Source organism: Anomaloglossus baeobatrachus, chromosome 3, assembly GCF_048569485.1.
Source record: "Anomaloglossus baeobatrachus isolate aAnoBae1 chromosome 3, aAnoBae1.hap1, whole genome shotgun sequence".
Lineage (NCBI taxonomy): Eukaryota > Metazoa > Chordata > Amphibia > Anura > Aromobatidae > Anomaloglossus > Anomaloglossus baeobatrachus.
In genome coordinates this window covers 575,634,669-575,657,968 of record NC_134355.1, presented here as the reverse complement: position 1 = coordinate 575,657,968, position 23,300 = coordinate 575,634,669, and the positions used below count along the sequence as shown (strand labels likewise).

Genomic DNA, 23,300 nt, shown 5'->3' with positions numbered 1-23,300 from the left:
TGGGTCAGCTGCCACTGAGCCATTGCTGGTATCCTTTCTCAGGATTACAGGTCATGGGAGGGGTTAATTCCATTCTGCCACATTCCGGAGGACAAGCCACTATATCCTAAACAAGGAAGTTGCGGAGACAACATCACATTTTTCTCAACGCTGGCAGGTAACTAGCCAGGTCTTTCACCGGGAAGGAACAACCACGGGAAGGGCAGTCTCCAGTCACGGAAACAACCTATGCCAAAACATGGTATCCATCAACACAGGAAGGGCAGTCTCCTGTCACGGAAACCACCTATGTGACAGCTGTTTCGGGGTATTTGCCCGTCTTCCACACTGATGAGGGGCAAATACCCCGAAACAGCTGTCTGTAATTGCTCCCACTAGCCAGTTTCCTACTCTACACTGATGAGGGGCAAATACCCCGAAACAGCGGTCTGTGGATGGATACCATATTTTGGCATAGGTGGTTTCCGTGACTGGAGACTGCCCTTCCCGTGGTTGTTCCTTCCTGGTGAAAGACCTGGCTAGTTACCTGCCAGCGTTGAGAAACATGTGATGGTGTCTCTGTGACTTCCTTGTTTTGCATATTTCCCAGGGGACATTGCTCTAGAATCACTGCGTTGAGAAAACACGTGATGGTGCTCCGCAGTGCTGGATGTTGATCTCCCTAAGGTCAACCATCCTTGCGTATATAGGCCACTAGTGCTGCACCTCTGGAACAACGTCAGTAATAGTTCCTGCTCTGCAGTGTAAATGTCTGGCTCTCATGAGTTAACCCTGATCTGTAATGCTACCTTGTCCTGACCCACACCCTCCCCTGTTGGTTCGTCCCTTGTATCCAGACTCCCCCGTTCCCGACTGTAGTTGTTGTCCCAGTCCTGTCTGTCTGACCCCGGTCCTGTCTGTCTGACCCCGGTCCTGACCTGTGTATCCTTCACCTCTGTACGTTACTTTGACTCCCCGGCCTCTGACCTGTATACTCGTTCCTGACCTCGGCTCTGTCTCTCCCTTCTGTTGTATACGTTACATCCTGGCTCCTGACCCCTGGCTATCACCTGACTATGATTTGTTTACTCTTATACTATTGACGAGACCTCCTGTTGCAGACATGGCTTGCTGACTACTCTATCGCCCTCTTGTGGGTTATTTTCTAACTGTACTTGGGAGCTCACTCTCCAATCTGTCTCAGTGCCTCTACAAGCGAGCGTGACAACTTTAGGTCTGAATTATTAGGGTGATGTTGAAGATCAGAACTGTGACACAAATCTCCTAACCCAATCCTCAGCTGCTGCAGAATCTCCTAACCCGAACCTCAGCTACTGCAGAATCTCCTAACCCAAACCTTAGCTGCTGCAGAATCTCCTAACCCAAACCTCAGCTGCTGCAGAATCTCCTAACCCAAACCTCAGCTACTACCAAAAACAACAATAAACACTTCAGCTACAACTTTCTTCTTAAGAATGATGAGGGCATTTATGATCACGGGCGGATAGGGAGCTGAGGTGTGTGGTATAACACACCTTGTAGCCAATACTATACAACATTATAAATAGATATTAACCCATTCATGACCTTGGACGTATCTCTACGTCACAGACTATGCCTGTCCTTTTAATGCGTGCTAGCGTGGCTGAAGAATCGCTCTGAGCAGAAGAAGCGATTGGACAGTGTCAGCATCAAATTCCCTAAAAGGACTAGTAAAAAATCAATGAAAAAAAACTGTAAAAAAAAAAGTTTTAAAAAATAAGTTCAAATCGCCCCCCCCCTTTTCGCCCCATTGAAAATAAAACATTTCCCATATTTGGTATTGCCACTTTCAGAAATGCTCGATCTATCAAAATATAAAATAAATTAATGTCCGTGGTAAAGGGTGTAAGGAAAAGAAAAATCAAAACTCCAGAATTACGTTTTTTTTGTTTACTGCAATATTGCATTGAAATTAAATAACAGTGGATTAAAACATTGCCTCTTCCCCAAATGCTATAATTAAAAATGTCAGCTCAACATGCAAAAAATAAGCCGTCACTGAGCCCCAGATCCTGAAAATGAGAACGTTACGGGTCTCGTGAAATGGCAAGAAAAGCGCAATTTTTTCCTTTTTGACAGATTTCTGATTTTTTTTTAACCAATTAGATAAAACTATACATGTTTGGTATCTACAAACTCGTAATGACCTGGGGAATCCTATTGACCAGTCAATCATCATAATAAAAAATGGAAAAACATTTTTTTGGCAATTTCACAGCACTTGGATTTTTTTCCCATTTTCCAACCCTCAGTAGTTTAGAAATTCTGTGTAACCAATGCTATCAGTATATTTTCCAATAATAAAGTTGCAAGTCTTGACACCGCTCACTAGTTTTACCCATCATACTGTATAGAAATTAATATATGCACATGTAAAGCTATGCTCAAGTCTAGAGGTCACTTGCAGTTATGATGTCATAATGGAATCATGGAATGTTCTGAGGGTATATCATCTCTGAGCACGGTGATTTCACTGCCATTTCTTGAGTTGATGCTTTTGCTGAGACTTGACTTTGGTTCTGGAAGAGCGAACTAGTTTGTGTTATGCATCTAGTGTTTACTTCCATTGCTTATTTTTGATCTTTGATCAAGGCGCAATAACACTTGTGCCTCCGGAGAGCTCAGTTCTCCAATATTCCATCAGTCAGCTTCAGGTAACTAAGCCATGAGTGGCCGAGAGCTGCGTCAGCTGATCGCTGACAATGAGACATGGCTACGCCGACTAGAAAATCAAGGTAAGTGAAATATTAATAATCTTCATATAGCAATAACATATTCCACAGAACTTTACATACATTATCATCACTGTCCCCATTGGGGCTCATAATCTAAATGCCCTATCTGTATGTCTTTGGAGTGTGTGAGGAAACCAGAGAACCTGAAGGAAACCCATGCAAACACAGGGAAAACATACAAACTCCTTGAAGATGGTGTCCTTGGTGGGATTTGAACCCAGGACCCAAGCACTGCAAGACTGCAGTGCTAACCACGGAGCCACCGTGATGTTGGTGGAGATAGACAATATTCCCATCCTAAAGGGTTTTTCTGTCAGGAGATATTCCTGGGGAACAATGGGCCACATTTCAGAATAGAGGTTTAATCAGCCTATAGTTAATTCAGTCTTTGCTAGGCAGAGTTCACCTTTTCCTAAAAGCCACCACAGTCGCAGGGACCATCCTATTCCTACATTTGCAATGGATTTAATAAAAATGTGAATAATTATTATAAATGATCATTTATTTATAGGTCAGGCCATAATTGTCCATAGGTTGAGGTCTCATCAAACAGATGAGGGAAGACCTTCTACCAGTGATGGACATCAGAGAGACGGCAATGCTGTCACTGAGAGGCGAGGGAGGCGGGCCAGAGATCCTGTGCGGCGTAGAGGGCAGGAAGCGAGCAGGGAAAGAAGCCGCTCTCCTCTAAGACCAGCCCCTGCAGAGCCCTCCGTATCAACAGGAGAGAGCAGCGGGGATGGCAGCCAACAAGCAAGGGGATCTGCAGATGAATTTGAATTCCGAAGGCCAGCACCTATCCCACCCGACCGCAGAACCAGGATGATTCCAGGTATAAGAAGATATCCTGCAGCTCGTACCCATGCAGAACGTTTATTCGATATGATAATTGGGCCGCAGGGAATGTTTAGGAATACCCCACCACAGCCACAGCAGGAGCCACCTGCACAAAATTTACCTGTGCAGGAGACACAGCGTCCTTGGGTTAGCGGGAGAGAGCTACTAATTGCAAGCTTCCCAACAAGAGTTATAACCCCACAGGAAGAGGGCCAGTTATGTGCCATCTGCTTGGCTGAATGTGAGAGTGGAGCGCAGGTCACATCCCTCCCGTGCAACCACAGCTTCCATCATGGTTGCATTTCTACCTGGCTCCGCTCCAACCATCGGTGCCCCGTGTGTCGTGGGCACTGCTTCGAATGAAGCACCAAAATTACATCTTAAAGAGGAGACCATCTTGAATTCCAGCCCAGGTAAGGTTACTGTACATACATTAAAATTACATTAATTTTAAGGCTGTATAAAAAAAAAATCCCCTTTATCCTCCTGCTGTTCTGGTCTCTCCTTAGTTTATCATCAGCTGTGGTCACATCTCACCAAGCATGAAGGGCTGTGAACAGCGACCTACCAATAACACCAGATGGTAAGTCATCTCTCATTCCCTCCTCTCTCTCCCATGATATATTTATTACTTGTGACACAGAAATAATTGTTGTTTTCTCCATTTTGTAGAAGAAAGATCCAAGTCTGGAGAACATGGAGGAATTGGATCAGAACAACTTTCACTTTGTGTAAGTAGATATTAGAATTTGCTTTCTTTCACTCTCCAGCTCATTTATATTTACTTTCTATTAGGAATCTATTGATTGATGTAATATCTTGTCATCCTCTCTTTACAGAAATCAGCAGAAGTTACAGATCATTTCCATCGTGAGTCTCATCTACTTCATAGAGACGCTGACTCCATCATCTGCACAGATCCTGACATCAGCTGCAGCTCCAGACTATGATGTTGTCATATATTCCATTAATTGCAAAATATTTCTAAAAATAAATGGCTCCGCTACAACCACCGGAGCCCGTGTGCCGTGGACGCTGCTTTGAATGAAGCACCAAAATGACATCTTATAAATTCAAGAAGGATGTGATGTTCATGGTGCGGACAGTGTCAGAGACCATCTTGAATTCCAGCCCAGGTAAGGCAGCCGTACATACAATAAAATTATGTTAATTTGAATGTTGTCAAAAAAATCCCCTTTATCCTCCTCCTGTTCTGGTCTCTTTTTAGTTTATCATCCGCTTTGGTCACATCTCACCAAGCATAAAGGGCTATGAACAGCGACCTACCAAAAACACCAGATGGTAAGTCATCCCTCATTTCCTCCTCTCTCCAATGATATATTTATTACATGTAACATAGAAATAATTGTTGTTTTCTCTGTTTTGTAGAAGGAAGGTCCATAGGTTGAGGTCTCATCAAACAGATGAGGGAAGACCTTCTACCAGTGATGGACATCAGAGAGACGGCAATGCTGTCACTGAGAGGCGAGGGAGGCGGGCCAGAGATCCTGTGTGGCGTAGAGGGCAGGAAGCGAGCAGGGAAAGAAGCCGCTCTCCTCTAAGACCAGCCCCTGCAGAGCCCTCCGTATCAACAGGAGAGAGCAGCGGGGATGGCAGCCAACAAGCAAGTGGATCTGCAGCTGAATTTGAATTCCGAAGGCCAGCTCCTATCCCACCCGACCGCAGAGCCAGGATGATTTCAGGTATAAGAAGATATACTGCAGCTCGTACCCATGCAGAACGTCTATTCGATATGATAATTGGGCTGCAGGGAATATTTAGGATTACCCCACCACAGCCACAGGGGGAGCCACCTGCACAAAATTTACCTGTGCAGGAAACACAGCGTCCTTGGGTTAGCGGGAGAGAGCTGCTAATTGCAAGCTTCCCAACCAGAATTATAACCCCACAGGAAGAGGACCAATTATGTGCCATCTGCTTGGCTGAATGTGAGAGTGGAGCGCAGGTCACATCCCTCCCGTGCAACCACAGCTTCCATCATGGTTGCATGTCTACCTGGCTCCGCTCCAACCATCGGTGCCCCGTGTGATGTGGGCACTGCTTCGAATGAAGCACCAAAATGACATCTGAAAAAAGAGACCATCTTGAATTCCAGCTCAGGTAAGGTTACTGTACGTACATTATAATTACATTCATTTGAAGGTTGTAAAAGATATCCCCTTTATCCTCCTGCTGTTCTGGTTTCTTTTCAGTTTACCATGAGCTTTGGTCACATCTCACCAAACAGGAAGGTCTATGAATGGCGACCTACCAATAACACCAGACGGTAAGTCATCTCTCATTCCCTCCTCTCTCTCCCATTATATATTTATTACATGTAACATAGAAATAATTGTTGTTTTCTCCATTTCGTAGAAGGAAGATCCAAGTCTGGAGAACATGGAGGAATTGGATCAGAACAACTTGTACTTTGTGTAAGTAGATATTAGAATTTGCTTTCTTTTACTCTCCAGCTCATTTATATTTACTTTCTATTAGGAATCTATTGATGTAATATCTTGTTATCCTCTCTTTACAGAAATCAGCAGAAGTTACAGATCATTTCCATTGTGATCCTCATATTCTTCATCAGCTTCATAGAGACACTGACTCCATTAGTGTGTCTGGGCGGCACGGTGGCTCAGTGGTTAGCACTGCAGTCTTGCAGAGCTGGGGTCCTCGGTTCAAATCCCACCAAGGACATCTGCAAGGAGTTTGTATGTTCTCCCCGTGTTTGCATGGGTTTCCTCCGGGTACTCCGGTTTCCTCCCACACTCCAAATACATACTCCTAGGGAACCTAGATTGTGAGCCTCAATGGTGACAGTGTTGCCATTGTATGTAAAGTGCTGTGGAATTGACAGCGCTATATATATATTATTATCATCATCATCTGCAGAGATCCTGACATCAGCTGCAGCTCCAGACTATGATGTTGTCTAATATTCCATTAATTGCTAAATATTCCTAAAAATAAATAATACTTATCATGTCTATGTCTGGCTGTGACTTTATTGCATAGAATTGTGTGATGTAACATTAGGAGGACATAATGATAAGTGATGGGGGGCAGTAGTAGCAGTGAGGGGTATAGTGACAGAGATTATCCCCAGACACAAAGCTCCAGTTATATAAATGGTAATGTTATGTGGGGGTCCTGCTGTAGATATTGCATTGAGGCACAGGAGCTTTAAGTTACACTTCTGAAAGGAGGATACGGGACGCATACCTGGAGGACCGGCAGTGGACCATCCTCACAGGGTGAAATAATATTTCACCAGACAGGAATGCCCGTTATCGCCCATCATATTTGTGCTTACTATAGAGCATTTGGAAGCCCATATTGGACATTGTATCAATATTAACCCCTTACAGACATTGTCCGAATCTGTACATTCAATGTCGCCATCCTGTGTACTAGGAGGCCACAAGAGCTGAGCCAGCATCATAGTTTGGAAAAGCCGGTTGCATTACAGCATCTACCTCTAACAGCAGTAATGGAGGAAATTAGAAATAAATATCTTTCTAGAAACTGATCATTATAATACAATTTTTTTATGGCTAATCTTTAAAGGGGTTGTTCATTACTATGGCAACGCCTTCTCATTGCACATGTTTCCCCAAATAAATTAAAAAAAGCTTATATTCACCTCTGGTAGTGACATGGTTCAGGGGTTGTTGTCGGGGTTCCCATTACCGGGGCTCGTGTGATGTTGTGACCCAATCAGAATTGCCTAATCACCGCCGGCGTCTCTCCCCACCTTCGGATGCAGAACGTTAGCGGCATTCACAGCTCTCATTTCCTGTTGATTCTGCAATTCAGATTGGGTCACAACCTCACGTGAACCCGAGGAACGCAAACCCTGACACTGAACCACGTCAGTACTAGAGGTGAGTATAAGCTTTTTTATTTTTAACTAGCTGTACTACCCGGCTTTGCCCGGGTTAATAACTGTTGTTAACAAAATAGAATGTATTAACATTCCCGGGATAGAATGTATAAATAGAATGTATTAACGCCCGGGATAGTAACTGTCTCTCTGTTTCTCTCCCATTCTCTGTCTGTCTCCCCCTCTGTATATATCTATCTGTCTCTCTCTCTATCTCTTTGTCTGTCTCTTTCCCTGTCTGTCTCTGACTGTCTCTGTCTCTTTCTCCGTCTGTCTCAATCTCTTTCCCTGTCTGTCTATCTATCTCCGTCACTTTCCCTGTCTGTCACTTTCCCTGTCTGTCACTTTCCCTGTCTGTCTCTTTCCCTGTCTGTCTCTTTCTTGTCTGTCTCTTTCTTGTCTGTCTCTTTCCCTGTGTCTGTCTCTTTGTCTGTCTCTTTACCTGTCTTTGTCTGTCTCTTTCCCTGTCTCTCTCTTTCCCTGTGTCTCTCTGTCCCTTTGACTGTCTCTTAACCTGTCTCTCTCTTTCCCTGTCTGTCTCTTTCCCTGTCAGTCTTTCTCTTTCCCTGTGTCTGTCTCTTTGTGTCTGACTCTTACCCTGTCTGTGTCTGTCTCTTTCCCTGGCTGCATTGTGACACACCAACATTCCATATAAGGGCGTGGCTGCGCATTCTTAAGTTATGGCTGCACTGTGGTTCCCAGCTCCATTCGCTTTAATGGAGGCAGGTTTTTGGTGAATAACTGTACAGCGCGGGGTTAAAATTTCCCCTCAAAGCATAGCCTATGACGCTCTCGGGGTCCAGAAGTGTGTGTGCGCAAAATTTCGTGGCTGTAGCTGCGACGGTGCAGATGCCAATCCCAGAGATAAACACACACACACACACACACACACACACACACACATACATACATACATACATACATACATACACACATTCAGCTTTATATATTAGATTGGAGGTATTTGCTAAAATTATTATTATTACACTTACCACAAACTGGGATAGGGACTTGTAGATGGGAATACTCCTTTAATTATTTTATTAACAGCTGAAAAACTGATGACAATAATATCATGAGAACTCAAATTGATTGAATGCCATCTAGAAATAGTAAAGAAATTCTTTATAATGACTTCACCCCAACCCCTTAATAACTTACTCCCTATGTTGAAATGAGAGGCAGACATGGATATTGACCTGGACACTTCTGACTGTGCATGATAGGCCCTAACTACTTAAAAAATTAATTTCAGTATGTTTTTGGTAGATGCTGGATATAAAGTCCTACTTATTTGGCACCTGATTCTTACTAGATTATTACATATGTGTCTGAAGGGTTGCCGCCACTACGAAGATTGCTATGACTTTAAGAGACAGTGCTCCCCTATGCTCTGTGTTTTGTGTTATGGTCAGGAGACCGCTGATATTCCCGTAAATATCCCATTCAAGGGTAAACACCTAACCAAATCCAGGGACAGAGGAAAAAAAAACAGGTAAACCCCAAAAATAGAGCACAAGAGTGGATGGATACTAACTGGCAGCAACTCCCTGACTACATATACACAAGTCGAAATAGTGGTGGAGAGTGCCTACTCTACCTAGATTCCTCGTCACCGCCTAAATAATTAGCTAGCCTAAAAGATGAAGAAAGGAATCCTAACTTGCCTCAGAGCAGCCTCAAAAAGATAGTTAAAGCCCCCAACATACAGTATATTGACGGTGATATAAGAAGTAAACAATACACAGTTGGTTAGGAATAGACGAGCAAAGAGAGGCCCTGCTAACTAAGACATAAAAGGATAGGATAGCTCACTGGGTGCTGCCAGCAAAAATCCTAATATATGCCAACTCCTGATGATGAAAATTCCCTTAGGACCACACGATCCTCCACCCACTACATCAGGGAACTCTTGTGCAAAACACCAAGGAGGATTAGCATCCAAAAGAGGTTGTCAGAAAAATGGCTTAATAGCAACTGCCATAGGCAGAAATTATTCAATGTCCAGAAAGACTAATAATGAGCAGTACATAGAAGTGGAATACTAAATACAACAAAAAGTGATTATGCAAAAATGGTGGAAAAAACGCTTCAGTGGCTCTCCCCTCTGAACTGTTCAGGTAGCCCTGCCCAAAAAAGAGTCAGCAATCCTGAAAATGAGGAGCGGTGCCATCCGGAGGAGTTGAGTAACCCCAGGCCCATGGAAGAGGAGAGTTTCCCTTGCCCTGCAAGGAGAGTACGCACCGATGAGGCACCCAAGTAACATAGTATCGGGTTCACGAGAGTGGGCCTTGCTCTACCCAGTGGAACCATGAATCTTTTACCGGTGTGCACACTCAATTGGGTTTACCTTAGGGCTCATTAGACACAGTGCAGTAGCTGTATGGTCCGGACAGTAGAGGTCTGTTAGGTTGTTATTGTAGGTCACATAAAATAAAGAATTTTTATACTTGATTGTCTCCGGTGCTGCTATTGCTTCTGGGCCTGCTCACTGCATATTCACTGCACCCAGCATGAAACTGGAAGTAACAGCAGTGCGGGAGATAGCAGCGCCTGTGACAGGTAAGTATAAACACACATAGAACACACACACGGACACATGCACACACATATGCACCTTGCAAAATGTTTGTGTTTTGCTTGGACGTGTAAAGGAGGCTTAACACAATTCAACAGATATCAAAAGGAGTGAGGGCCCTGCTTGCAAGCCTACAATCTAGGAAATGTCAAAAGTCACAGAAATCATGACAAATAGCCCCAATTTATAAACTAGATCCCTGAAGGAATTCATGTAGGGGTGCATTGAGCTCTTTGAAGCCACATGTGTTCCACAGAACTTTATAACATTTGGGTGTGATAATGAAAATTTACGTATTTTACCATTGAAATGTGGTTTTAGCTCGAAGTATGGTATTTTCATAAAGGGTTAATAGGAGAAAATGTACGTCATAATTTTTTACAGCAATTTATGATGCCCCATATATGCTCAGAAACTGCACATGGCAGGGCTCGAAGAGGAAACATTTCTATTGTGCCGCCCCACACCAGCAGACGCTGCTGCTCGGATCCGGGTCTCACGGTACGGCTCGAGGGCTTCTCCGGACCCGGGAGTCACGTGGTCACTCCGAATAAAATGGGGACATTTTGTACCAGGTTGGTTGTAGGTTGTCTGTGATGCCACCCACGGTGTGTGGTGAAGTATGGCACCACCGCTGCGGTTATGGGAGACCCGGGGAGATGTGATGGCAGCTGGATGTTAACCCCTCCGTGGGTAGGGATGGATACCCCAGGGCCCCAGTGTCTTTGTGCTGAGGATTAGGAATGCAGGGGCTGGCACACCAGGCCAGGCCGGGGATGTTACTCACAGTGGAGGAAAGCACACAAGTCCTGTGGTAAACCAAGGAGATGGTGGCCGGCTGCCGCAGACAGGTGTATCTGGTCCCACACCCGGGTATGGTAGTCAAAGTCTTTCTCCTCTACACTGCTTTGTGTGATGAGACTGCCTGGTGTGTAACGCAGGAGTCCGCTCCCGATCCTTTTGTTGGGAGCCGTGCCCGTCTGACGCTGACCCGTGGGATCTATGGGCCCTGGCGGTTGCCCTATCCCTCTCTGTGGGTGGTTGTCTACTTTTCGGGACTTATGTTGGGACAGGACCTATAATCCTGCCCTCAATTGGTTAATTAGCTAGGTCGTAGGTGCCGGTCCTGGCTTCAGTACCCCCTCTGTGCGTACGGTTTCCGGTGGCTGTGTCGGCGGGCTCAAACCCTGTCCCGGTCCACTCTGAATCCCCTGGCCGTCTTCCCGCCTCCTGCAGACTCTGGCTACCGTTTGCCACCTAGCCAAGGTGTCAGGGCTCCGACACTGGCACCTGTCGGTTGCACCTCCACTCTCCATTTGACCGGTTGGTGCACGCCTACCCAGGAGTCTAGACAGCCCAGGGCAGGAAAACAGAAAGATTTCTGTTGGAGTTCAAGTTGAGAGGAGGTGTGCTGGGGCTGTCTGCAGCTCCAGCACAGGAGGTCAGGTTGAACTGTACCAGGGTAGGAGCCCTGGTACCTCTGGCTAGGTGGCAGACGGTGGTCTCCATCGGCAGGAGACGGGAAGACTGCTCGGTGGAACCGAGGTGGACCGAGACAGGGTAGTGGCCCGCCAGTACCGACCAGGGGAACCAACCCGGAAACCGTAGCACAAGGGGGGTACTCGTACCCTGATGTCAGAAACCAGAAATGACTGGACTGGATAATTAACCGATTCAGGCCAGGACTAGAGGTCCTGTCCCACCCAAAGTCCCTCATAGAAGACAACCGACCACCGATTCGGGATAAGAGGTCACCACCAGGGCCCATAGATCCCACGGGCCAGCGTCTGCGGGCAAGGCTCCTTAGGCCACATCCAGCCAGGAGTGGACTCCTACGTTTCAGACTGGGAAGTCAATTCTACTTTAAAACAGTACAGAGCACAGAGATAGAGACCACCAGCCGGGTGGGGGACCCTGAACACAGCCAGCCATTGCACCGGCCACCACCACCTTGGTTTACCAGAGACTTGTGAGTTTCATTAACTATGAGTACACCAGCACCCCCGGCGGTCGTCATTCCCTGCACCAACTCACCGGGTCCCGGGGCCACCATCCTTGCCCACGGATGGGTTAACAACTTGCTGCAAAACATCTCCCCCGGGGGCCCCGTAACCGCAGTGGTAGTGTCCCAACTCACCACGCACCATGGGTGGCGTCACAAACTCAATACACCCGGTACGGCCCAGACCATACATATATGGCCCCCCCTTTTATTCGGCGTGTCCGCGAGACCCCCGGGTCCGGAGACCCTCAAGCCACCACCCCTGAAGGTCCGGACCAGAGCAGCGCCGGCTGCTGGCACAGGGGCGGCACATTAGCAACAAATTTATCATTTTCACCATGGTCATTGGAGGAAATGGACCACATTATTTGTTATGCAATTTCTCCTAAATGTGGTGAAACCCCATATGTGGACGAAAACTAATATTTGGGCACATGGAAAAGAGTGCTATCTAATTTTCACAATGTAAATTTAGACACCATGCTGCATTTTCAGAGCCACTGAGGTGTCAAAAAAAAACAAAAACAAAAAAACCCCAAGTAATCCCAATTTGGCAAACTAATCCTGATAAGGCATTCATCTAGAGATGTGGTGGGCATTTTTAATCCACAAAGTACATCACAGAATTTTATAAGATTGGGCCTTGAAAACGAAAATTTAAAGGTTAACGAAAATTTTTATTCACCCTCCAAGTTTAAATTCACACGAGGGGGAATAGGAAAATGGACAGGACAACTTGTTCCAAAGAGGCAGTATGTGCACACAGCGAGGATTGTATGGGAAAAGCACTACTTGGGTTTTAAAATACAGATTATTTGAATAGATTGAAGAAGTCATTTAGGGACTGTAGTGAGTATTTTTAACCCACAGGTGTCTCACACAATTTTATAACATTGGGACTTAGAAACATAATAGGTCAGTGGTAAAAATATGACTTTTTTATTATATGCCAATTTTAATTTACATAACGGTTAATAGGTGACAACGGACCCCACAATTTATTGTGCATTTTCTCGCCAACCTGGTGATATCCCACATGTGTATACAGACCCTGAAAGTGAGACCAAATTAGAAATACACCTCTCCAATGATGTGTTTATAGCTTCAATGCAATTTTGGCCCCACAGGTGTTTTGACTCTGCAACATCCACTCCATGCTATTTTTCTCGAGAATTGTAAATATGCCAGCTTACTGCCTATACATTATGTCCCGCTTGCGATTCTGGAGATACACACCCCATAATTGTTAAGTGGGCTCTCCCCCCTACAGCAATGCTACATATGTGGTAACTTACTTTGGTTTAGGGCTCTTTCAGACGTCCGTGCAACACGGTTTGTGTCCAGACCAGAATGCACAGACTGGCCACGGATAACCCGATCAGAGCATCACAGCTTCATATATTTTTATGAGGAGGTCACCCTGAGGTTAGTAGACCCCTGGCCAGTCTACAGTGACACCGAGGCCCAGGGTGGCTGCAAGCGCCCAGGGTCACATCCTGCCGTAGATCCCCTGGGAAGAAGGCAAGATTCCAGTCAGGCAGGCCCCCTTGACCAGATTCTATGGTAGAGGCCAAGACAAGTTCATCTATAAAAGTCAAGGCTGTGAAGTCAGTCGAGGAAGGAGACATAAAAGTGGTGCACCGGTATTAACCCTAAGAATTACCTGGGATCGGCGGAGGTCCCTGACAGTGAATTCCAGCACTCCAACGGCAACCAGTCTGCTGCAGCCCTGTCAACAGTGAGTAAAGACCTTGAAACTGCAACTCCTGGTGTCGCTTCCCTTTTGTTCTACACCGCACCACCATTGCATAGACTTTCATAAACATCAACGGTTGCCCCAGAGTACCGCTCCACCTGTGGGGAGCAGAACCATCCCAGCTGCCATTACATCAGGCCCTGTCCAGCAGCGGCGGCTCCATAGCCGCAATCCACAGGTGGCATCACGAAACTTCCATAAACTCAATTATAATCATCATCCCCACAGCCGACATATTAGTTGACCCCGCCAGGGTCATGGAGCCGGGCCCTGCCACCGCTGACTACCCCCAGACTAGTCCGGCCCGGCACCGGGTGTCCCAGAGCCCTGGGGTGGGCGAGTCAGTGTCATGTAGATTTGAGCATAGAGATTTCATTGGACTTTGAGTGGATGAGTGGTGTCGCTTTTCCAGAGATTTGTCCTACCAATAACATGGAAACCCCCTATATTTCCAGTGACAGATGACAGACCTGAGTGGGAACTTGTTTTTTGCGGGATGAGAAGTTTTTATTGGGAGCATTTTGGGGTGCATAATATTTTTTATTGCTTTCAGTATAAGGCTGGGATCACATTCTTGTGCTCTACACTGGGTTTCTACCTAAATCCCCCAAAAAAGTAATTTGGATGAAAGGTCCACCTCCCCCTCTCCTTCACGATTGCCTAAAATGGCCGCCGCACGTCTAGCGTTTCCGCTGCGCGCATACTCCTCCGATTTATGGCTCATTCTCCTTGTCGTCGGATGAAATGTTGGCTGCATCTGCAGACAGCGGGTCTCAGCCGTCTCTGCACTCAGTGACACGGAGCTTACTGCATCACACTGACGTGCAGTGGACCCGGAGAGTGTGGGAGTGGAAGTGCAGTATTCTCAGGTCACTGCAGCCACACTCCTCACATGGAGTTCTTGCACTCCCAGAAAATGGTGGATATGTTCCCTGAGCATGACCCCATATTCTGGAAGGTCCAGGCACCTCCAAAACGGATTGCGTCAGACCGGATTTTCTTTTTTCTTTTCAAGAAATTGGTGAAAGGAGGAATGTGTTGGTGAGTGTTTTTTTAAATAAATTTTTTTGTCGTCTTTTATTTTTTTTATTACTGACAGGTATCTGATAGACGCCGTGACAACACTAACCTCTGGGCTTGATGCCAGGTGACATTACACAGCTTGTGTGTACCCCATATATTACCCTGTTTGCCACCCCACCAGGGCAACGGGATGAGCCGAGGCAAAGCGCCAGAATTGGCGCATCTAATTTATGTGCCAGTTCTGGGGTGGCTGCGGCCTGCTATTTTTAGGCTGGGAAGGTTCAAATAACCATGGCTCTTCCCACCCTGAGAATACCAGACTCCAGCTGTCCACTTTACTTTGGCTGGTAATCCAATTTGGGGGGAACTCACAATTTTTTTTAATAATTTATTTATAAATAATAAAAAAAACAGCCTGGGGTGACCTCCAAACTGGATCACCAGCCAAGGTGAAGCTATAAGCTGTGGTCTGCAGGCAACAGCCATCTGCTTAACCCTAGCTGGCTATCAAAAATGGGGGAAACCCCACATCAGTTTTTTTTATATTTTTTTTTTTTGCTAAATACAAGGCTAAACACCCTTTAGTGAAAGTCACTAAAATGTTGCAGCTTAGAATATGCATGGAGTAGGACATTATATATGTGTTTTAACTGTGTCTATCCATCCATCCTAGCGTTTTAGGCTATGTGCCCATGATTAGGGTTTGTAGCATTTAGGACGCAGTGTTTTTGCTGCTTTGAAAATGCTGCATTGTGCAGTACAAGCACAGTGGAAGGATTTTTAGAAATCTCCTGCCCACTGTGCTTCTTTTCTCTGCAGCATAAACTGATCTGCGGTGTGGCTTCTTGAGCCTCAGCATGTCAGTTTATACTGCTAAGACTAAAGTTTTCTCCGCAGGGAGAGTAGAGCTAAAGTCCGCAGCAACTAGAATGCTAATCGTGGGCACGGGCAGCTGCGTTCTCCTGTGGACAACACTCACATCTCTGCAGGAGGGCTGACGCTGTGTACTAGGCAGGGTGTCGCCGGATCATAGGCACATAGTCTAATTAAAGTGAGAAATTTGGTGCTACCTCGATATTTTTGCAAAGTACCTGTGGATTCAAAATGCTCACTATACCTCTAAATAAAATCCTTGATGGGGTCTAGTTTCCAAAATGGGGTCACTTGTGGGGGGTTTCTGATGTATAGGTACCCTATGGGCCCTGCAGATGCGAAATGGTGCCCGCAAATTATTTGAACTTTTCCAAAATTCAAATGGTGCTTTTTCCATTCCAAGCCCTCCCATTTGTCCTAATAGAGGTTTTTGGCCACATGTAGGGTATCCCTGCGCTCATAAGAAATTGGATAACAAACTGTAGGGTCCACTTTCTGATGTTGCCTCTTGAAAAAGTGAGAAATTTGGTGCTAAAGCAACATTATTGTGAAAAAAATGAAAATTTTCAATATGACGACTTAAGATTATAAAATTCTGTGAATTACCTCTGAGTTCAAAATGCTCACTATACCCCTGCATAAAATCCTTCAGGGGTCTAGTTTCCAAAATGGGGCACTGGGAGGATTCTGCTGTTTAGGTATCTTAGGGGCCCTGCAAATGCAACATGGTGCCCGCAATCTATTTCAGACAAATTTGTGTTCAGAAATTCACATATTGGGGCATGGCCTAGGCTCAGGAGATGTGAGCAGCTTTTCTTCTGAGCGCCTGTAATCCACCTCAGAAGTGACAGAGATTTGGACCCTTCAGGTACCAAAATCTCCACATAAGCACTAGAAATACCCTAGAACACCCAGAGACTCCCTTGGACCCAGTTTCTCAGGATTTATCATCTACAGAGAGCCGGTAATGTCAGAGACGGCCCCAGCGTGACCTGGGCTTCTCCTGCGCTGCAGGCCTCAGAGGAGGAGCAGTATCTCCACAACAAGAAAGACTTGATTTTTCTCCTCAGAGAAGAGGGATCTCCCCTTATAAATATCACATATCCCCGGCCTACAACTCCATTATCAGCTCGCCCCTCACTACACTGTACAGTCCTGTGAGTAGCCCCCTCCAGGTGGAATCCAGGGGCAGATCGTGGGACTCCCCATAGCAACAGCCTGGTTTATGAGCTACTGAATGGGAGAGATAGTCCGCATCAGACTACACATAACCTTGGGATACCCTGCTAAATCCCCCTAATGTAGCAGTCTCACACAAGGAAAGCTGGCATACAAACTGCCTTGTGACGCTAGTGATCCCTGCAGCTAAGTGTGCGATTCACTGACAGCAAGTTATCCCTCTCAGTTTAGGGTCTGCCACATCTGCAGCTTCACATCTCATAACTAATATTCTGCTCAGAGAAGGAGCCCGGCACACAAACCCTGCTAAGCCTTGGCAGAGCGTAAATAACTGCTCAATTCTGTGACAGCAAGCAGTCTTACTGCACACTGCTGTCACATCAGAGACATCCACTACCTAATAGCAGAGCGCATCCGGAGGAAGGATCCTGACATACAAGATCCTGGCCGGAGCTCCAGCTATTAACTGACACTCCAGTCACTGACAGCAATAGGAGTATAGCGCTTATCATATACTAGCTGAAAGCACTGTCAGGCTATGTGCCCACGCTAGAATGTCCCTGCGGATTTTTTTGCCTGAAAATCCGCGACTTTCGCGGCAAATCCGCACCCGCGGATTTGCCGCGGATTTTGATGCAGATTTTTTTTTTTTTTTTTCCCCATTCAAAGCCAAAAATCCGCACCAAATCTGCACCAAACAATTGACATGCTGCAGATTTTTCCGGATCAAAATCCGCGGCAAATCCGCCGCGGAAAAATCCGCAGCATGGGCACAGCATTTCCAAAATGCCATTGAAATGGCTTGGAAGTGCTGCTGCTGCAGATTTTCGGCAAATCCGCGGTAAATCCGCGGCAAAATCCGCGGTAAATCCTGTAGCGTGGGCACATAGCCTAAGTCCTAAGGAGCGCTGCCTGCAAGAGCCTGAAGCTCACCACACTGACATAGCCTCACAACTCACAAGGAGGCCCTCAATTTACCTACAGCAAGTAGCTCCCTACTGAATAAAGCTATTACACCGACAGCCTGACAGCATACAAAAAATACTCTGTACCCAGTAAGGCTGCTTTCACACATCCGGCTTCAGCTCTGCGGCTCAATCCGGCTGTGCAAGCTATGCAACGGATGCGGTGAACACACCGCATCCTTTGCATAAGTTTTTCCTTTGCGGCCAGTCCGGTTTTTGGCGCTTGCGGCATGCTACTGAGCATGCGCAGTGGCAAAAACCGCATGCGGCGGCCGGATGCGGTTATTGCCGCATCGCGTCGCATCCGGCCGCCATAGGCATGCATTGAAAAATGCGCCGCATCGGCCGAATGCGGCGCGATGCGGTTTTTTTTTGCCGCACGAAAAAACGTGCCAGGCAACGTTCTCCATCCGGCCGCCGCATCGGCTAAATCTGCCGCATGCGGCAAAAACCGGACGGAACGCAAGGCCATGTGGCACAATGCGGCACTAATTAAAGTCTATGCAGAAAAAAACGCAACCGGCAGCAAAAAAAACGGTTGCGATTTTCCTGCAAAGTGCCGGAGTGTGCCGCATTGCAGAAACCGGAGGTGTGAAAGCAGCCTAAGGGACAAGTGCATAAGTCCCCGGCAAATAGCAAAGTGGAAGCCTAACTGCTTAAGCCAGGAACAGCGAACAGTCATAGACTGGATACTACTAGCTCGCCAAAGAAAATCACAATACCTGTCTGTATTGTGTGACGCCCTGGCCTATCAGGTCGTCACAAGGGTGCCGTGCAATCTGCCCTTCTGCATGGTACCCGCTCCTCCTTGGCTACGGGTCCTGTCAATTTGGTGTTGCTCACAACAGGAATACAAAAATCCTGAGGAACACTCTGTACCACACCCACCAGACGCCCATTGGGCAGCCTGAGGGGAATAGGGCCACCCAGATGGAGGGATGGAAGAGGGAGGGCAGAGATGTCAGTTGAGGAGTAGTAGTTGAGCAGTGAGCAGTGGTGACAGGACAGGTCACGCTGTGGAGCTGGGCTCCTGTACCCGTCCCAGGTGCCAAACATTGGCCTGGCCAGAAGGAGCTGGAACCCCGGTCGCAGGGGGTAGTGACACTGGGCACGGTGCTGCTACAGAGAGCAGGCCGGCTGCCTTGTGCTACAACCGGACAGGATCCAGGGCATGATGGGGTACGCGGACCCTAGGCTGGGAAGAAGCTTCACGCAGCCCAGTAATTCACCCGACAAGAACGGAGTCTTTAGGAAACGTTCCCCATCCGCTCAAGAATCGGAGTACTAGCACAATGAGGGGGATAGGACTTCCCACAACCGTCCAGAAAATCCCAAGCGTGAACCCTGAGAGCAAGCTCACCTTGCTCACCCAAGTAGTTCCAAGCAAAAGGGATCCATCCAAAAGACACACTGTGCCAAGGGACAAGGCTTCAGACCAACCAGCAACACCAAAGGGGCACGGACCCAGCGTGATCGACCAACAGAGGCAGAACATAAAAGAGTTTGGTTTACCTGGTGTCAGCGTCAGTGACTTTGGACTGTGTGAGTACCTAATATCCCTCTACTCCCGACGGGTCCTCCCTGCTCAATCCATTACCGAGTCCCGGGACACCATTCCCCTGCCCACAGAGGGGTTAACATCTCGAGCTGCCACACCATCGTCACCGGGCTCCCCAAACAGCAGCGGTGGACCTTCACGTTACAACACACCGTGGGTGGCGTCACGAACATTATCCCGTTCACTATCCACAAACATTCCCCCTCTTTATTCCGGGTAGCCGCGCTACCCCGCCTCGGATCCGGAGACCCCTTGAGCCACTGTGAATCCGTGTCCGAGCAGCCCGTCGGCTGTCGCGGGGGCGGCACACATTGCACCACCTGAAACAGTGCCCCGGAGAATCTAAACGGCTGCATAATCCTCAGCCGGCGGGTTTTCACTAGCAGCAAGCAATTCCCCCACTACTCTACAGTGCATTAATAGCCGCTGCTGTTGTCTGCTGGAACATCATCTTCTTGAAGTAATAAGCTCTGTCTCTACTGACCGGAGCACTACACATATGGCCAGTGTAATAGAGACCCCATCAGTGCCACTCAATTCAGTCGAAGCAACTAGCCCCTCCTGCACATTACCGGGGCAACAGGACATCGCGCCTGCCTGTTGGATACTGATAGCACGCGGCCCAAGGCAGGACCTCCGCATACAGATCCCAGCAGGAGAATCTAGGCACACATTGCTGACGACTCACCTGCAGACAACAAGCAGCCTCTCCACGCTTCAGCAGCACTAGCCTGCAGTAGAGAATCAGCACACAGGACAGCGACCAGAGCCCTGCAGTACACAACCCCAACTCAATTCCCTGACAGCAGCAGCTCCCCCACATGCTAATAAAGTGATACACGTGATACACTTGGTGAACACCCGAAAGCACAAAACAATAGTGTCGCGGGCGGGGGCCAGACCTCCGCGAGGGGCTGCTCGGGGATGCTTGGATCCGGGGCTTCTCCGTGGCTCGAGTGATGACTCGACCCGGGCTCAAGCAGCACTCCGCCGCCCACGAGGGAAAAAGGGTTTTTTTATGTACAAGGGAGGTTGTCTGTGACACCACCCACGTTGTGTGGTGAAGTGGGACACCACCGCTGCGGTTATGGGGTACCCGGGGAAGATGTTACGGCAGCAAGGTTTTAACCCCTCCGTGGGCAGGGATGGATGCCCCGGGGCCCAGTGTCTTTGCGCTGAGGAGTGATGGTGCAGGGGCCGGCGTGCCCGTCCAGGCCGGGGATGTTACTCACGATTAGAAGAAGTACACAAGTCCTGTGGTAAACCAAATTGGTGGTGGCTGGCCTCCGCAGACGGGTGCATTTACTTCCTCACCCGAGTGTGGTAGTTGAGTCTTTCTCCTCTGCACTGTTTGTAGTGAATGGGACTGGCTGGTGTGTAACACAGGTTCCCGCTCCCGGTTATTTGGTTGGGAGTCGTGCCCGTCTGACGCTGACCCATGGGATCTATAGGCCCTGGCGGTAGCTACTATCCCTTCTCTGCAGGTGGTTGTCTACTTTTCGGGACTTAAGGTGGGACAGTATAAAGGAGAGAAGCTCCGCGTCACCGATAAAGTAGGTGCTCTAGGGTAAAAAATAGCACATGAGAAAAGAGTAACCCCGGCACACTACAACTCCCAGAAAAAAGGCAAAATGCAAAAAGTTGTATGCAATATTTTTATTAACACAATAGTTCCTTGAATGCTTTTTTTTCCAGAAAAAATGAATATGGTCCAACAAACTGGACGTTTCGGCCACAGGCCTTCGTCAACATGGACTATTATCTGATAAATATACAAAAATTACAGTCAAAATTACATCCATAAAGAAAATGAAACAGTTTTTATCTGCCTTCCAACATCATTTCTACTAACAGACAAGGACATATTATAGGGGTAGAAACATATTGTGATACATAGTAATATTGATCCCATATGTTCATGAATTGGTAGGTACAGGTGAATAAGCGGTGCATAATCTAGGACCTGGATGATTATACTAATGCCAGTGATGGAAGTGTGTGCCCATCAAAGTCTATGGAAGTCCGACCAAAGGTAGAAAAAAAGTTTAGACAAAAAGAGAAAAGGAGGAAATAAAGAGCAGGAAAGTGAAAGTAAAAGAACAAGATAGAGAGAAATACATGCAAAAACTGGAAAGTCTCTGTAATAGCACTCACCATGCACAATCAAATGTATGCGATTATTCAGTAAAGGACTAGGAGTTATGGAAATGAGTAGAGTCTCATATGTTTATCACTATAATGAAAGACATGTATTAGTGAAACATAATGCAAGTATGTGTTACACATAAGAACAATATCGTCCGCTGCATATTGAACATATGTACAGAAAAATGAGGTACCTGTGTCAATTCGCATACCCATAATTGAAACGGTATATACGTCAAGGGTATTCAATGCTAGTACATCGATTCTATACTGTGTGTAGCATTAGAATGGTGCTACAGAATAAGACCTTAATAGAAAAAATCATATCTCATGTTACGGACCTTCGTGGAGAAAAATTTACTTATATAGTATCATAGAGGAATTTACCTATATGTATGGTGCCAAAGAGGGAAGGGGCAGCATGTATCTGGTCACAAAACGCAGGGGAATAACCATAAGCTGGTACTCAATTGAATCCTATCTCCACCTGGAGAGAACTATAAATGCAACAATAGTGTGCGTATAAGTAGTAAGCTATAACCATGTTATTATGCACTATGACCACGTGGGTAAAGCCAGTTACCTGCTAAAAAGCAGTGAAGCAGGAAACTTGTAGTAGCTGATGCACACTCTTGCATGTGCTGTGTCAGTGTAGTCGTTCTATGATAGAAATGTACAATAATGAGTACTAACATCTGAAGGGAATACCGCATACAGACTGTAATAACAATAATCAAATACCTATGTCCTCAGGCAGTAGGGAAAACTGAAGCCGGTAGAACCGGAGGTGCAATTGCCCGGACCTTGTAAAGATAGAGGTAATGAGTCATATAGTCATTGCATTCAGGGAAAGCTCAAGCGCACAGAGAAAGTGAGAGAGAGAGAGAGGTCGGCTGCCACTACTTACCAAACCGCAGCTGGACGTGTGTTCTGTAACAAGTCACCTGCACAGTGAGCTAAGTCCAGCGTGGACGCGATTTAAAAGGAAGTGGGGGCGGGTCTGTGAATGTAACTTCCTGTATTTGGAACTCAGGAAGTCAGGGCTGTGGAACGCACACCGCACATGTGCAGTGCACGTTCCCGGCCCGACTTCACTGGCAAGTGTCATAGTGGCTGGATCATGTGACAGGGAGGGGATGTGGCTGGGCGTACACACAAACCGTGCTTGCTATTAGGTGGAAGCCGGGCTGGCTCATCCTAGGTGCCTAGTAAGTAACAGGAACGGTGCACAGGGTCCATGTGAATGTAAATAAGTGCCCACTGGTCAAATCATTAGCGTTTCTGTAAGAAAGAAGGAACAAAATCAACATATGGGTAAATTACAAGCATAAGTGAAAGCAACATATATTTTCAGCCATGATTACTCTGTGGAAGAAATTATACCGCATTATGATTAAATGTTAGAGGATACATATTATGTCATATCATACAGTGATTATATATCTGACATGATTATGTCAGATATTATGATTTTTAGTCAAATTAGTCAGCCCCAAGCAGATAAGGGTCAGCAAAAAGACTCAAAATTACACCAGAATTATGAAACGGCCGTCTCATATTTCCTATTTAGACCATGCGGTTCTAACGTACCCAAAGTGTGTATCCATCTAGCCTCTTTCTCCAATAGGCGTCTAGTCCTATTACCCCCTCTGCGTGCTATATCGATATGATCGATAATTTGAAATTTTAGTTGTGAGATTCGATGTCCCGCTGACGCGAAGTGATGGGGAATAGGCAAC

The 23,300-nt window shown here is 46.7% G+C and overlaps 3 long non-coding RNA genes across 6 annotated transcripts; 2 read left to right on the top strand and 1 right to left on the bottom strand.

The window, feature by feature from the left end:
• Positions 1 to 3,809: 3,809 nt before the first annotated feature.
• On the top strand, positions 3,810 to 4,324 carry LOC142295594 (uncharacterized). The gene is made up of 3 exons (XR_012751498.1): positions 3,810 to 4,006; positions 4,103 to 4,176; positions 4,266 to 4,324. It is a non-coding gene; the product is annotated as an uncharacterized LOC142295594 (long non-coding RNA).
• Positions 4,325 to 5,514: 1,190 nt separating this feature from the next.
• Positions 5,515 to 6,538, top strand: LOC142295593 (uncharacterized). The gene is made up of 4 exons (XR_012751497.1): positions 5,515 to 5,714; positions 5,807 to 5,880; positions 5,970 to 6,028; positions 6,133 to 6,538. It is a non-coding gene; the product is annotated as an uncharacterized LOC142295593 (long non-coding RNA).
• A 14,528-nt stretch (positions 6,539 to 21,066) lies between these two features.
• On the bottom strand, positions 21,067 to 22,540 carry LOC142296878 (uncharacterized). Of its 4 annotated transcripts, none has more exons than XR_012751720.1 (5): positions 22,469 to 22,540; positions 22,303 to 22,364; positions 22,145 to 22,221; positions 21,571 to 22,058; positions 21,067 to 21,428 (listed from the first exon to the last, which is right to left on the bottom strand). It is a non-coding gene; the product is annotated as an uncharacterized LOC142296878 (long non-coding RNA). The 4 variants fall into 4 exon arrangements; XR_012751718.1 differs by having other exon boundaries at positions 21,067 to 21,649; positions 21,756 to 22,058; XR_012751719.1 differs by having other exon boundaries at positions 21,067 to 21,868; positions 21,949 to 22,058.
• Between the last annotated feature and the right edge of the window lie 760 nt (positions 22,541 to 23,300).